Here is a 10,000-nt window from a genome sequence, read left to right as displayed (position 1 = left end):
GATGATCTGACATTTCTGGCTGTGTGTGTATTCTACTAAAGATATTTTCCTTTGTGTAAGAGTACTGTACGCTATTTATATGAACAGCTTCTGGCAATTATCAAGCAGGCTTGAAGGGATAGAATGTGGGGAGGAGGCCCTGTCCATCAATATTGGGACACAAAACATTCTTTATTGCATTCCAAAAAACTGAAATAGGAATAATAATAATAGTAATTATTATTATTAATAATATTAAACAGTATTTATATATTGCCAACATATTACGCAGGGCTGTACATTAAATATTGGTTGCAAATGACAGACCAATACAGACAGTGACACAGGAGGAGAGGACAATTGTATTTATCCTTTTTTATTGTTCTATCACTATGGAAAAGTGTTACTGCAAAAAGCTGCATAGATGTAAAGGAACCCTTACAATTCAGAATTCTCATAGTTCTGGAGCCTTCCAGATGAACAGAACATATTGCACAGAAGTTGTGGAATATGTAAGTGAATAATTCCTGAACACCGATGAGCAGCTATCTTTATTGTGCGTTAAAGTGTTTGAATGATCTTGAAGCTAGGTTTAAAGGCTGAAACATGGGAAATGACAAACTGAATTACAAGCATGGAGAGATATATGCTGCAAAATATAAAGTGCACCAACTTTGATTCCACGGTTCTTCCCGTCGCCTTAAGGCCGCCTAAACACCTTAGTATGTCCTGTAACACGCAGAAAAAGGAAGAGCAACAAATAAAATATCTCCTGAGGAAGCGGACTGGGGTTCCGCAAAACGTGTAGAGAATATTATATCAACTAGATTTATTATGTCCCCTATTTATATGGAGTTACTGAAATGGTGAAAATGTTTTTATGTGGTTGCTTTTAAAAACTATGAGAACAAATATTATTGTTTTAAATGTGATGTTTTTTTTTAAATATGTTAAAGCAAATTTATATATGATGTGATTTATCAGTGCCTGAGTTCAGCTCTTTCCTTTAGGAGTAATCACATTTTTTTTTTCCAGTTTGCTACATTGGCATTTGCAACAGCTGATTGTTCCCCTAATTTGTTTGGCCACTATCAGCCAGACAAAAATTTGGTGGCCAAAACCTTAAAGAGTACCTAAACTCAGAAATTTCATTTTACAAAGAACGGTAGAGAACCCTTTTATGTAAAGTAAAAATTCATTTTTTTTTCAAAAAAGGGTGCAGCACCTCCCCTAATTCTAAATGAATGAGAGCGCAAAGCCTCCCGGTGTACCTACGTCACGCATCCTGGGAGGCTCCTGGGTGCCCCTTTAGAGCATGCCTGAGCATGCGCACAAGGAGCCTTTTAGAGAAAAAAATAAATATTTTGCAGATCTCACGCATGTGCAGTCTAGGCTCGGAGACGGATGCCGGGATGACGCAGGACCTGACGGAAGACACCTCCGGATAGATCGGACTGCCTTCGGGATTGAAGGTGTTTTATGTTTATGCAGTTTTCAGTTCAGTTCCTCTTTAACTTCTCCCTGGGGCTCTAGGAAGCCTTCATCCTCCTCTTACAACTCAGTCTGTGATTTGTCATAGCTCAGCCTGCACTGGCTCTGTAATATGACAGGAGTAGAAGCTGATGTGGCAGTACAGGAACATCTGCCCTACATCTGGCTCGTTGGTCTAGGGGTATGATTCTCGCTTTGGGTGCGAGAGGTCCCGGGTTCAAATCCCGGACGAGCCCAAGCTTTTTCCCAACACTAAAATACAACCCAAAAATAGTCAACACCAATTCAGGTCATATTTAAATTACAGTGAGGTTCGGTTGTTCATGACTACTGCAAAATATTACACAATTATCCACAAAAAAATGGGATTTTTGGATTGTACTCATTCCCCTGGGATAGAATGGGTATTGCGGGCTTCTAGATTTCATAGAAAGCACCCCCAAGAAAAAACTACCTATTGCGGCCCTGACCCTCAATTATTGGAACTACAAAGTGTACTTTACTGCATGTTAACAAGTTAAAATAGAACATTTTTAGTATATTATGAAATGAATTATTTCTCTGAAATTTCATAAAAAACTGAGAGACAGTTATACAAATTTTGCAAAAAAAGAAGCAACTAGGACAGCAAACTGGAGAAGGTTTGTAGCAGATTTTAGGGGGATATTGGGTTTGGAAGGATATTTAAATTCAATAAGGACCTAGAAACTCAGCACAGGGATGGTGGGAATATCTCAGCACCTGGTCACAGCTTAGTCTGTACTGATTCTATGAGAGAAGGAAGAGGCTGCTGCTGATGTGGCAGTGCAGGGACATGTGTGCAGGATCTCACATCTGCTCCTTGCTCCAGAAGTTTGCATCTCACTTTGGTTCAAATCCCAAAAGCAATAAGGACAGCGATATAAAGGGTGTTTGTGGTGGATTAAAAGGGTGCACTGAGTTATCAAAGATTCTTAAAATAATCCTGCACTGATTGTGGAACCTGGATAACATAAATAAAGACAAACACAAGTGCAAAAAACCTTTAATGATCTGATTTTTTCTACCTCTGCACACCAGATTTAGTCATCCCAGGAAGTATCAATAAACTTGATTATTTTGACTTTTTGTGAAATGTTTTAAATATATTCAGTTGTGCAAAATTAGTTCTCTGCTGCATGATAATGAATATTCTGATTGCAAAGGATACACAGATAAGAAAATAGAAGCTGCAGCTACGGATATAGAAGTGAGGAAATATCAGACTATAAGTCATATCTGGCTCGTTGGTCTAGCAGTATGATTCTTGCTTTGGGTGTGAGAGATCCTGAACGAGCCCAAATTTTACAGAGTTGACAATTCACAACCAGAGAAACTTTCACATACTGCTCACTAGAAAAGCAATATACAAACTTTCCTCAACTTATCACAACTCAATACAAACTTGGAAACTCAGCCCATTTCTTCCATCACAATGTTTATTCTGGTATCAAAATGGCCTGGAAAGTGAACTCCAAATTAAGTGCTGTTATTCTCTGGAATCTTAATAAATATACACATGTTACACAAATATCCCACAAAAAGTTTCTTGAATAAGGAATCCCTGCTATAGGTGGCTAAGGCCTTGTATTGATTTATAATGCAAACTTGTTCCTGGTGACATCAATAATATTTATTTGTATACTTGGTAAGATCTGTTTGTTATTCCAATAAAGGAATTGTCATTGCATTCATTTGTTCTGGGTATCTACCCTTGTACTCCCCTGGGATGGGGGTGGATTATTGGGTCCATAATAAGCCCCCAAACACATTTATTTTGCAAAGGATGAGATGGGGGGGGGGGAAGGCCCTGTCCCTCAACATTGGGACCCCATTGTGTACGTTAATGCATGGTAAAGAGCTCAAATAGAACTTTTTTATATCAGCCCACATGGATATTCAATTATCCTATCACTATGGTAAAATGTTACTACGGGAAACTGCACAAATATAAGGGAAGCCCTAAATAGTATAAGTACTACGGATGAGTGAAATTCCTTAAAATTTCAGTGAAACCTCCAACATTTATTTGAAATTTTGACATTGTGGCAGAGGGAATTAGAAACAACAGGAACAGAAAAAGGAAAGTGATTTGGGGTAGATATTAAAGTGGAACTATAGTTCTCAAAACAAAAAATGCAATCAGGTTCAATATTACAGAAGGGACAGGGACAAGTTATGTTTGTAATTTCAGTAAAGGAATTTTCCTCCTTGTGTGATAATTGTTTTTTTTTTACAATATATACCCATGAACTAATTCCTGTGGGATGGTGGATAATAGCCAAATAAAATATCTCCTGAGGAAGCAGACTGGGGTTCCGCAAAACGTGTAGAGAATATTATTTCAACTAGATTTATTATGTCCCCTATTTATATGGAGTTACTGAAATGGTGAATATGTTTTTATATGGTTGCTTTTAAAAACTATGAGAATAAATATTATTGTTTTAAATGTGATGTTTTTTTTTAAAATATGTTAAAGCAAATTTATGTATGATGTGATTTATCCCTGCCTGAGTTCAGCTCTTTCCTTTAGGAGTAATCACTACTTTTTTCCAGTTTGCTACTTTGGCATTTGCAACAGCGGATTGTTTCGCTAATTTGTTTGGCTACTATCAGCCAGACAAAAATTTGGTGGCCAAAACCATAAAGCGTACCTAAACTCAGAAATGTCAATTTACATAAAATGGTAAAGAACCCTTTTATGTAAAGTAAAAATTCAGTTTTTTAAAAAAAAAAAGAGTGCAGCACCTCCCCTAATTCTGAATGAATGAGAATGGAAAGCCCACCGGGATACCTACGTCACGCATCCTGGGAGGCTCCTGGGTGCCCCTTTTGAGCATGACTGAGCATGCGCACAAGGAGCATTTTAGTGAAAAAAGAAATAATTTGCAGATCTCACGCATGTGCAGTGGAATCGACCAGTTTTTTTTCCATCCTACATCACCCGGTCTCGCCTCTGCGTTGGGTGACATAGGACCCGGAAAAAGGGGAGAAGATCGCACCGCCTGGTGTGCCGGCTCGGGGACGAATGCCCGGACGACGCAGGACCTAACGAAAGACACCTCTGGATGGATCCGACTGCCTGCGGGATTGAAGATAAGTGTATTTTTTTTTTTATTTTAATGCAGTTTTCAGTTTAGGTCCTCTTAAATTTCTCCTCTAAGAAGCCCTCACCCTCCTCCTACAACTCAGCCTGTGATTTGTCATAGCTCAGCCTGCACTGACTCTGTAATATGATAGAAGTAGGAGACTTCTGCTGATGTGGCGTATGTAAGTATGTATAGAAACATCTGTCCAGCTGTTTGCATCTGGCTCGTTGGTCTAGGGGTATGATTCTCGCTTAGGGTGCGAGAGGTCCCGGGTTCAAATCCCGGACGAGCCCAATTTTTTAAAGATTATTGAACTCTAAATGAAAGTCTTTTAATATTATGTATTATGAATTATAAGACTATAAAAAGCTTCCACAAACTGCAGAATTCAATCTTATACAAAACACAAAAGGTAAATTCAATCATTGATGGAGAGGAAGATTTCATAATGGGCACTACGGGTTTACAGACCCAGAAATTCAGGTGCAAAGGTGGTGGGAGCTCCTCATAAGCACACCAGGTGTACAATACATACCAAGGAACTAAGTTTAGGGGTGATGGGAACCCGGATAATGGGAACAGCAGGTGTTCAGAACTGTGAGCTCAGTTTGGGGATGGTGGGCACCTGAAAACCCAGCACAAGGATGGTCAGAGCCCTCATAATAGGTACAGCTGATGTAAAGGCCTGGGAATTCAGCATAGAGTTGGTGGACATGAAAATATCATCCTATTAGAATTTCACTGGCCCATTATTCTCCCAAGTTTACAGAAAAGGGCTCTAACTAGTTTGAAAGATACCCATCCAGATGGATTTACTGCCAACCAGCATTGCATTTTGATGACAATTGAAAATCAACTGGTTGTCCATCCTTTCTCCTGGGCAGAGAAGCCACCATTCCCTTTGACAAGGTTCAATTGATTTTCCCAAGGAAGCTGCAGAACCTGGTCTAGAGAGAGGCCAGCCAAATGCCGATAAAACAAACACACGAGAAAATAGAAGTCAAACGTGTTGATCAGATCAGCGCTTTCCATAGGAATCATCATCACTCATTTTGCCGCCTTGGTTATGGCAACAGCCAACTGACTCTCCTAATTTTCTTGGCTCTAATCACCGAAGCCAATTTGATGGCCAAAGCCTTATTTTCTTCTTCAGACTCTGAGAAGACATTCAGAAGATTAAAGCCCTCATCCCCCTTTCCCATTCAAAAAAACTTCAGATTGGTCATGAAGTCCAATGTACATCACAAGCAGGCATGAAATACTCTTTCTGATGGTAATCTGTTTATTTAAAGAATATTTAAAGTCAATTTAAAGAAGGATATTTTGGGGTTCTCCAACCCTTTTTGGGAGATCCTTCTCCCCTCACTGCCCTCACCTCTCTAAAGTGAGGTGAAAATTCAAAAACATTGGATTTCCATTTTAGTTTCAGCCTTAATGGACACCACGGTATATAGAGAAAATAAAAACTTGTATAACCCTTACCCCACTGAAAGCATAAATAAAAAAATAAACTTTTGCTTAAATTTCCACTGCAGTTCATGTAATTGTTTTCTGTTTAGACAGATCACTTAGTAAATGTCCTCGGAATAGTTTGCATTGCGCGTCACCCAATACCGCACGGGGCCCGGTGAGATGAATTGCACTTAGTGTTCCAGATATCCACGAACAGATTAGATTCCTCTGCCGCTGCATGAATGATTTTCCATTGATTCATTGCAGATCATGAATGCCGCATTCATCAAACCGACAGCCCAAGCTCTGTGACAGCGCCGGTATCTGAGAGACACTGACCGGAGAATACAGATCAGGGAACCTCAGCGGAATGACCAATGTCCACTCTCTGAATGCTTTGCATTTACTGGCTGGAGTTAGAAACGCTATAGATCTATCGAAGGTTATTGATGACACTTCTGCGTCGATGATAAAAAATGTCAAAATACCCTCATAATGTTTTGTTTCTTCCAACCAGTTAAAGATGAATAGCGGGGGACTAGAAGAGAGGTGAGTAAATTGTGGGCCAGTGATGCATGTCCTGCCAAGCTGGCACTACGGAAAATGTGTAAATGGGGCGAAATGTTGGTTTTTAGTTAGAGGAGCAATAGATCTAAGTGCAAGACTTTTAGAAAAAAAATCCCTCAACGTTTTCCAAATTGTTCCTTATATCTCCAATATCACTTAAAGTGGAACTAAAATTCCACTTTAAAAATTTGGTATCAGGCCAGGTCATTATGCAGAAAGGCACAGGTGATGGCCCTTTTAGCAGTATATATTGTTACCTGCCTGATCGCTGCCCATCAGCATTTCTTGCCAGGGATATCCAGCAATTACAGCTTCCCTTACAGGTGCCAGGACTGAAGGATCTTTGGTGCGTCTGCATGGGAGTCACATCATCCCAGCCTGGCCAATCAATATGGCTAAAGATCATGGTGTAGAAGAGAAGAAAGGAGAAGATGACGGCTCCGGCAACTGAACATGAACAAGTAAGTATCCCCAGGGTTTAGTTTTGCTCTACACTTCCCTTACCCGCGCCTTTCTACTCAATCCAACCCTTAAAATGAGCCCTGAGCTCTTACAGGGCCAGCCTACCCAAAATGGATATTTGAGTTTTCAGGTAGATACTTGGCAGGTTTTCCTTGAAAGTTCCAAGTTCTGTTCTCCTGCTGAGCCCACAGAGAAGGGTTCCTAAGTCTCTACACAATTTGTATTGATTATATAGAGCTCCCACAACCCTCAGGGTGAGTAGATGGGTCGGTACACCTGCTGTGACCATTATCGGTGGTTCCACCTTGCACCCAATTTCTGGGTCTGTACACATCATAAAGGGGGTTCTCTCCATCTGAGTTACTGGCTCTGTACACCTGCTTTGAGCATTGTATGGTGTTCCCACCATCCCTACACTGTGTTCCTGTGTCTGTACACCTGTTGTGCCCACCATGTAGGTGGGTTCCACCATCCCTACATTCTGAAGGGGTTCTATCAATCTGTACTGAGTTTTGAGGTTTGAACATTACGAAAGGGTTCCCACCATCTTATTATCCTACCAAATGGTTTACGGAGAGGGTCACATACTGAGCTGAGATAAGAGGGTGAGGGCTTCAAGCTTCCAGACGCCTTCTTAGAGCTGGTAAAATTTGCTTGTTCAAAATATTATGTTCAAAATTTGTTGGTTGTCAGGATACCCAGCAATCTCGGCTTCCCCTGTTGGAATATATAACCTGTATATATCCTTATATATCCTATAACCTTGTCAATTAGAATGGTAATTTACCTGCCCAGGAGAAAAGGCAGCCTAGCGATGGTCAACTGGTTGATTTAATTTTCTCTGCTGTCTGAAAATACCATTCTGGCTGTAAATCCATCTGGTTGGGTATCTTTCAGATGCGGTTGAAGCCCTTTCCATGACTTGGTAGAATGAACTACAGGCCAAGCATGTTTAGAATGCCAGGATATGTCTGGTACCCTGCAATCTCCTGGGGCTGCCGGGACTGAATGGACTCCAGAGCTCATGGCCGTCAGTTATGTCATGCTGGCCTGGCCAATAAAGAAGATCGAAGACATGGAACCTGGAAGAAAAGTGGGTGAAGATGGCGGCCCGTGATAAAGAGGGCAGGTGAATGTATTTTAAAAATTGTGTTCAGGCAGGTGAGTTTATTTTATTGCAGAACGGACATCACCTACCTGATCATAATTTCTTAATCTTTATTTTTAAATGTAATGCCTAGTTTACATACCCTGATAATGGGTACAGGAGGTGTACATACAGTACCTGGGGACTCAACACAGGGATAGTGGAAGCCTTTCATGGAGGCCATACCAGGTGTACAGGACTCCAATTTATTTTGATTCATGCTCTAAATTTCCTATCATAGCAAAACGTTCAACAAACTTTTTTTGAAAGTTTGTTTAACTTTTTAATATTCATCACAATTCATAATATATAATATTAGAAGGCAACAAAGTTACTAACCAGTCTACTAATTTTCAAGATCTACTAATTCGCAAAGATAGTGCTTACAGGTTTATAAAACTTTTTTGGGTGTTTGTGAAAGTTTTTATATTCATAAACATTCCCAATAAACAATGTTTATTTGGGAGTCCGGTAACCCAAAAATTGGGCTCGTCCGGGATTTGAACCCGGGACCTCTCGCACCCTAAGCGAGAATCATACCCCTAGACCAACGAGCCAGATGTGAGCAGTTAGACAGATGTTCCTTTACATACTGCCACATCAGCAGCAGCCTCTCTCTTCTATCATATTACAGAGTCAGCACAGACTGAGCTGTGTGCAGAAGGAGCCAGAATCATAAAGGTTCCTCTGTGCAGTTACATCTATGCAGTTACATCTATGCAGTTTCCCACATGAACAATCATAGTTGTAGGATAACAACTGGAATATCTATATATGCTGGAATAATAGGTTCTTAAGAAAGAAATAAGGTTTGATTTTCTTGCTTTTACAATTGCATTAAAGCACTCATTGGGATCCCAACTTTATGGAACAGTGCCTCTTCTCCATGTCCTATCCCACACAATGGTACTCCATAAGCTGACCCCTAACACTTAATCTAACTTTACCCAACACTTGAAACAAAACCCTCTAGCTAATAAATTAATTTACTACTCAACCCGCAATGCAAGTCTTTACTGCACTGCATGTAAATATCTGGAAATTACTTATCAATCAGCTGCCAGGACCCATGAAAATCTCATATAAGTTCAGCACACACACAGCACTGTTCTGTTCATAAGAGTGAAAAGGATGAGTGAGCTGCACCCCATTGTGCGCTCTTCCATAGAAATTTCCCTCCTCATTCCCAATCAGTTTCTCATCAATCCGATAATAATCAGGACCTCCCGTCTCTGACGACATGTGAGTGTAGCTTTAGACCATTTAGAATAACATATTAGATTATTGTCACTGGGAACCGTCTCTCCAGAGCCATCTCACCATTCAGTTCTTTGGAGAAGGAAGGAAGATGAGAGAGGGGTTCCCTGCTGTGACCTCTTCTAAATAAATAAAAATACAGCGGTTATGCCCACTAGATCGTTTATTGATCCACCAGGAGAGATTGATATCAGGGAACCACATGATATCAGGGAACCACATGACTGATTGTCACCCAAGATTATCACGATTATTCTTCGTTTTGGGTGGCAATCATCAAGCACAGCCTTCCTTAAACCTTTTGCCCCAAAGGAACCCCTGAACTCATTGATGGCTGATGGGAAGAACGCCCTATTACAGTAATAATAAGGAAAGAATGCCTTTAGGGCAATAAAAGGGCATTAAAAATGTCAAATTCCACCTTTCTAGAAACATTTCAGTGGGATCAACCTTCTGGTTTTGCTAAATGGCATTAAACTTGGAACTATGCAGGAATGAAAAGATAAAAGGTCACTTAGCCTAAGCTAAAAAAAAA

At 40.2% G+C, this 10,000-nt stretch overlaps 3 non-coding genes across 3 annotated transcripts; 2 read left to right on the top strand and 1 right to left on the bottom strand.

Moving 5' to 3' along the window:
• Positions 1-1,634: 1,634 nt before the first annotated feature.
• TRNAP-UGG (transfer RNA proline (anticodon UGG)) lies at positions 1,635-1,706 on the top strand. Its single transcript has one exon. It is a non-coding gene; the product is annotated as a tRNA-Pro (tRNA).
• A 3,095-nt stretch (positions 1,707-4,801) lies between these two features.
• TRNAP-AGG (transfer RNA proline (anticodon AGG)) lies at positions 4,802-4,873 on the top strand. The gene has a single exon. It is a non-coding gene; the product is annotated as a tRNA-Pro (tRNA).
• Positions 4,874-8,693: 3,820 nt separating this feature from the next.
• On the bottom strand, positions 8,694-8,765 carry TRNAP-AGG (transfer RNA proline (anticodon AGG)). Its single transcript has one exon. It is a non-coding gene; the product is annotated as a tRNA-Pro (tRNA).
• Positions 8,766-10,000: the final 1,235 nt, after the last annotated feature.

This window comes from Pyxicephalus adspersus, chromosome 5, assembly GCF_032062135.1.
Source record: "Pyxicephalus adspersus chromosome 5, UCB_Pads_2.0, whole genome shotgun sequence".
Lineage (NCBI taxonomy): Eukaryota > Metazoa > Chordata > Amphibia > Anura > Pyxicephalidae > Pyxicephalus > Pyxicephalus adspersus.
The sequence above is the reverse complement of the archived record's forward strand: the minus strand, read 5'-3'. Positions and strand labels throughout refer to the sequence as shown.